Source organism: Centruroides vittatus, unplaced genomic scaffold, assembly GCF_030686945.1.
Source record: "Centruroides vittatus isolate TY-2023 unplaced genomic scaffold, ASM3068694v2 contig_436, whole genome shotgun sequence".
Lineage (NCBI taxonomy): Eukaryota > Metazoa > Arthropoda > Arachnida > Scorpiones > Buthidae > Centruroides > Centruroides vittatus.
The window spans coordinates 224,830-231,184 of NW_027122237.1; the positions used below are offsets into that span (position 1 = coordinate 224,830).

Consider the following 6,355-nt stretch of genomic DNA (forward strand, 5'->3'; position numbering starts at 1 on the left):
TTCGTATTGATTTTTTGCCTGTTTCTGACATCAATAGATGCTCAACAACCGTCTGACTACTTCAAATTTTTTATATATTTTTTTCCTAAAAGATAAAATTTCTTTATCCAATTTCCATATTTATCAAATTTTCAAATATCCATTCGAGTGTAAATTTTATTAATTTTCTAAAAATTCTTCTATTATTATTGATTAAATTAATGCATTTATATTCTCAATTAAAATTTATAAATGATCATAATTAACATTTTAAAATGCAATTACTCAAATTAATGAAATACAAATAAATATTAAATTTTACATAGTCATAAAACCGACATCTAGCGGTTAAATTTTGAAACATTTATTTTAATTCAAAAAATAATAATAGTAAATAAATTTTTAATTTAATAAAATATTTTAAAATTATTTTCATTTTAATTAAAACAAAACAACTTTTAATGAAATTCGTTAAATATTTAAAAGCGTTAAAATAATTTAAACGTCGTAAATTAAATATTCGTGATTCTCCCAACAAGGTCTTCCTGCTACTGATAAAACATTTTTATATTTTTTATTCATATTTTCTGATCTGTAAATAATTATAGTTATTTAATATAAACTTATAAATTTTTAAAAAAATAATTTTAAATTTATTTTTAATTTAATAAAGTTTCGGAGAGGAATATTTTATATTTTATTCACCAGATGGCAACATCGACACGGACTAAATATTACAATATTCATCGGTTTCATTTCCATATTATTACCTTTCATTTTCGGATTTTATTACGAAATTTTCGGAAGTTTTGACGAATTTTTCAGCGCCATATTTTCTATTTTCTAGTTTCCATGTATCGGTTTTCTATAATATGTTAAAGAAAATTTATTCTTAATTTTTTATTTTTTAGTTTGAAAAACCCAACTTACAATTTCGGGCATGGGTTTCCACTTGTTAAACGGAATAAAATCAGCTGTAAATAATGAAAAATTAGTCGTTTTTGCTTATTTTTTAAATGCTGGTGTGCTAAATACGATGGGAAATAACAGAATTTGTAATAAATTACTTTTATCCAGGTGGGTAGATGTGCGACAATGCTCATCAGCGAGCTTGCCCCTCATTGTATCCATACAATAACTGCTAAATTTGGGTAGAGCGGGATGATACAATTCACACTTTACCCACGACAGCATTCTACGATTCGTCCCCTCATCGCACATCTTAGGAGTAGAAGTGCACTGTATCGATTGATCTCTTACAAAAACGTCACGAGGACCCCTCAAAAAGTCGGTCTTACCACGCTTAAGATTGTTACAATCCATTCCTTCTACTGTTAAAACAATAATCGACAATACTATTGTTACGCGTAGTACTAGTAAATCCCACAAGGTGGCGACACCGTTTACGTATAATACATATAGAGAAAATACAGTATAAATTAATCACATAAATAACACTTAGAAAAATTTATCGATTGTGTTTTTCTTTAAACTTTTATTTTGTTCTTTTTTTTAAGTGTTGTGTTATTGTTCTTTCAGGTCACGATTTTCTCAGTGTTGCCAAATAATAGGGTAAATGCTCATTTGCTGTCAACTGCAGTCATTGGATGAATGTTGTTGATGTAATGGCACGATTTTAATGACCTTATAAGGTCAGCGGAAGGTATCTTAAATTGAAGACGATTTATGAAATACAAGAGCAAAAATTGATTTATTCAAAATTTAAGATGTACATTTTGTTCTATTCGGTTTTTCGTACGAAAATATTCGATTAATCCGCATTATTTGGCATATTTTATAGCCGAATAGCATGCCATAAAAGTAAATTACTATTGCGAATGATCAAAGGTTTTGAAATATTTTTATTCATTCGCTTTGAAAAGTTTGAAGAATTTAGAATTGATCTTTTCTTTACATTCCATTCTGCTTAAAAAATAAACAGGAGATCTTCCGGATAGAATTTTTATCTTAGGAAAGTATAATTTAAATTTTTTTAAAGATTCTAACAAACATAAGAGAAGCATTAAAAGAGGAAGGGAGAGAATAGTTAGAAAAAAAAATGGCCACCCACTGAAGAGATTATTACATATGGCCACCTTGATGTACCGTTTTTTTCTGATTTTACAGATTTTTCTCTTAAAAAAAAAGAAAAGTAAATACAAAAGGATCTTGTTTCCCTGTTTTTATAATACATTACAAGGTAATTTATTCTATAAAGAAATTCGAGTCAATTACTTCTTCTTTTTCGGTATCCAATAGAAGAAATCTGAATAACTCCATAGACAATTTTTTCTTTGTTTTCCCCCCGCTAAAAATACAGATTTCAATTTTAAATCTTCCTTATTTGTAATTGTAAAACGTTAAAAAATTAATTAATAAATCTGACATTTGGTAGGCGATAAGTAGAATAAAGAACCTTTAGACAATCGAGTGAATTTGATAAATTGTTTAAAGAGATATTTTCGATAGCGGATTAAAACTGAATTTTTTCTAGGGGTTTCCCCCGTTCGAAATCTTTTATCTTTCATAACACGTTAACTTCACCCCTCTTCCTCTTGAATATTCTGAGTTTAACGTACTTCTGACATGAAGAATTGATAAAAAAGAAAAAAAGAAAAAATGGCTTCGGATAATGGTTGATCTTTAACAGTCGATGAACCAAAAGGCACGATTATCAACATTTGTATATCTGATCATCTTGCAATGTAGCTAGTAATGCATAACGACTGATATTTTACACTCCATAAATTTTTATGAAGTAGGAAATAGAGAGAAAAAATAGCTAAATTTTATATCAAATATAGGCATAAATATTTTTTTTTCAACTGTTAAAATTCAAATGATCTTAAATTGGATGAAAAATGGATGATTTGCACGCTCAAGTTCCATCGATAAAAAGAGATTACATTTACTAAATTTGTTATAAACGAATTGCGTGGAAATTCGCGTATAAAAAGGGGGATTTTCGCGTATATTTACATTTAAAAATTCGTTAAAACGGGGTTTAATTTACGAAAAAGAAGCCATGAAGAAATTTACGCTTACGAAAATTCGTTAATAACGGGAATTTAATATTTTTTAAAAATTAATTAATTAAACCCATTTACGTACTTTACATAATTAGAAATAAATTGAATTCGAAATGAATTATATTTAAAATTATCGGAATTAAAAAAAGAAATAAAAAGAATTGTATTTAGGAAGTGCATAAATTTGATTTGGTTCACATCAAATTTTGATAAATGGAATACGAACCAGTTTCATTTACTTATTCGAGCAAAGCATTTATTTTCAGGATGCGTGACAAGTTCGTGAGGGATCACGAAAGCCATTAAAAACAGAATATCACGATTCGGTGTTTGGTCAGGTGCAAAGTAACCTCTATCGCGTGCACAAGATATCAGTAAAGAAGTTTTGGGGATTCCCCGCTGCTAGAACTTGTTCTTTCTAAGATGGTTGCTTTCTTCACATAGTCTGTGACTCTGGCTGATTGACGGCGCTCCAAGTGGAATTTCATGGGGTCATTTACCTATCTTAAAAAGATATCGAGTCTTCTAGACAATGTCCACCGTATATTTAACTGATATACAATTTTAATTTAATTCCCTCTCGGAAATTTCCATCTTTTTTCCCTCTACTAAATCCAGCCTATTTTATAAATATGAGTTAAGTATTTTTATATAAAATTATCCTTCTTTCTTCTGTGAGTTCCTGCTCCTTAGACGATGTTTTTCTAGTACAGAATCGATATAGAATTCGTTACCTTTTGGACCACCCTGCGGTCTGGTGGTCCATCTTGATTATCTTTAGTAACAAATTCGAAGAGGGATTCGCCTTTATCCTTCTAGCAGAATTTTAAATGATTTCCATTCAATTTACTGCTTTGAAAATTAATTAATGCAGTAGAGGGATTATAAATTATTTCAGGTATTTATCTAGAGATAGACATGACACAAACATGAGAGGTTACGGGAGGTAAAGACTTCATTCATTTAAAGCTATTTATTCTTCCAATTTTTATAGTTTTATCAACGTTTATCCAAGATGACATTTATGGGTTTTCTTCGTAGATAATCGGGAAGATAAACCAAATATCCTTTCGTGAGTAAACGTTAATAAACAATTGCAAATTACCCTATCGTTGTACTGCACAAGAAGATTTTCGTACTTCGGGATTTATGTAAGAGTTTTACTTATTTATTTTTTTAACAAATCGAGAGATCCGCAGCTAAAATATTTTCTATGTCATTCACCTTTATATTTATCATTCGAGCTTCTGTATTCTTCGAGCATAGATCAAACATTACAGAGGACATTCTTCTCTTTGTATAAGTTGGTCATTCTTGGATACGCTTACAAAAATAACGAACAAAAGAAGTTATTAAAGCCTAGACTACCGTATCAGAAGAGCCGTTAGATACTTCATAATCCAATTACCAGCTTAGTCAAGATAAATGACGGGTACATCAGATACTTGGTATGAAAACCAAGAACCGATCTGTTCCTCTTATCAAAATCTCTAAATGTCTAAATCGTGTTGCAGACAATTTTTTGTTCTATATTAAATTCGAGAATTCCTCTAAAGAAAATTATATACGACAGATAAATGTGCCCATTGTGTCTTTCTTTTTCTTTTTCCCCCCTCCCCTGAAAAAATGGCCCAAAAAAACGCCTTTATTAATGCATGCAATGCGCCGATACCCGTGGATTTTTTAGGGGGATATTTTGTCATACATAGTTAAAATTTTTATTAATTGTACGGCAATTAATGGAAGAAATGATATTTTTTTAATCTTACGCAATTTTAGCATATTTCTAACACGCAGACACGTTTTAGATAAGATATAAAAAGCATAAAAAGTCTATTTATCGATTCCTGCAACTAATTATAAGACAGCTATGTTTGATTTTAAATCAATGTCATCCTTATTTTCCTGTGGATTTATTACCTGTCTTTATACTGTTTAGATATGATCTAAGATCTTGCTATGGGCATCAATACCTTCAATTATCAACTTACAGATGACTCTAAATTGCCGAAAATCACTAACAATTGTTTTTGATTAATTATATAGGATACGTAAAAATATAATGATTAGTAAATTTCTTAATATGTAAATAGTGCAAGAATCCCCGGGGCAACTTAATGGATATTTTTTTAAAGGTAACCTTATTTCGACCAGGTGTGATCGGTTCCATTTATAAAAGTTTTCTTTAAAAAGTCTTTTGTGTCATTTATATAAATAATTTCCTGTTATATGATTCGTGTTTAAGCAATCATTTTTTTCTCTATACCTATTTTTTATCTCGATTCATCCGTGTACAATACTAAGAGTTACATCTAGAAGGAAGATGTTGAATGAAGCCATTGTACGTGGACAATGGCGATTCATTTGTGTCATTAGTCAATGTCCATTTGGAAGAGTATTCACCTCGCATTCGAGTAAAAATATATCCTATTTTTCTTTAAAAATCGTTAAAAATCTCCAGGTTTTTTTACAACTTGAAACTATGCAAATTTCTTGTATCCATATTTAAATGCTTACAAATCGAGAAGATAGATTCTAAAATTAGCAATAAAAATGTATGTTTTCATCTATCATTAGATCGTGACTTAAATTTCTTTAGACCTCCCACATTCTTATTCAATAATCCATTAGGCGTTGTCATAAATATAAACATTGAATAACCTACCGAAGAGTTGAAAGATGGGGGATTCCGTATAACACTTCAATGTAGAAATTGAAACGTTAATCCCATTCACGACCGAAAAATTCAATTCAAAAATGAAATTCCCAACCGTTAAGACTGTAATTTAATATAAAACATAAAAATTAAATTATAAGAAATTTGAATATCTCATCTCTCCGGTCGTGAAACAACCAAAATGGCTTTCTAACATGGGCGTACATATTCATAACCCAACCATGTCTAGTCTAGTAGTATGAGTCTTGGAAACATCTACATCGTAATGCTTAGAATATATAATTAACTTTAATATAACAGGTTTTTAACAATAATAATTTCAAAATTTATGGCATTCTTATTAAAGAAATATTCCAAAAGGTTGGGCCAATCATTTTAAGGCATTACTCGCGTATCCACGAATACGAGGAATTAATACGTGAAGAATTTAATTAACGAATGTATATTTATATCCAGTAGATAAAGAAGAGTATACCGAACGAGAAAACAAAGTACTTATCTCGAAAACAATCATTTAAATATAACAAAAGTGGATTTATCTGTGACGTTACACTTCAGGCGTAAAGGAAGAAATACATTATCCTTGACATTTACCAACTTACCAAACGGAATTTAATGTAGCTACAGGCTAGCTTCTAGTATGGAATTGTCCGCCTTCGCTCTGGGATTT

General features: G+C 29.7%; 1 long non-coding RNA gene across 1 annotated transcript; it reads right to left on the reverse strand.

Annotated features, from left to right (window-relative positions):
- Window positions 1-775: 775 nt before the first annotated feature.
- LOC136976976 (uncharacterized) lies at window positions 776-1,364 on the reverse strand. Its single transcript, XR_010881009.1, has 3 exons — window positions 1,047-1,364; window positions 910-953; window positions 776-844 (listed from the first exon to the last, which is right to left on the reverse strand). It is a non-coding gene; the product is annotated as an uncharacterized lncRNA (long non-coding RNA).
- Window positions 1,365-6,355: the final 4,991 nt, after the last annotated feature.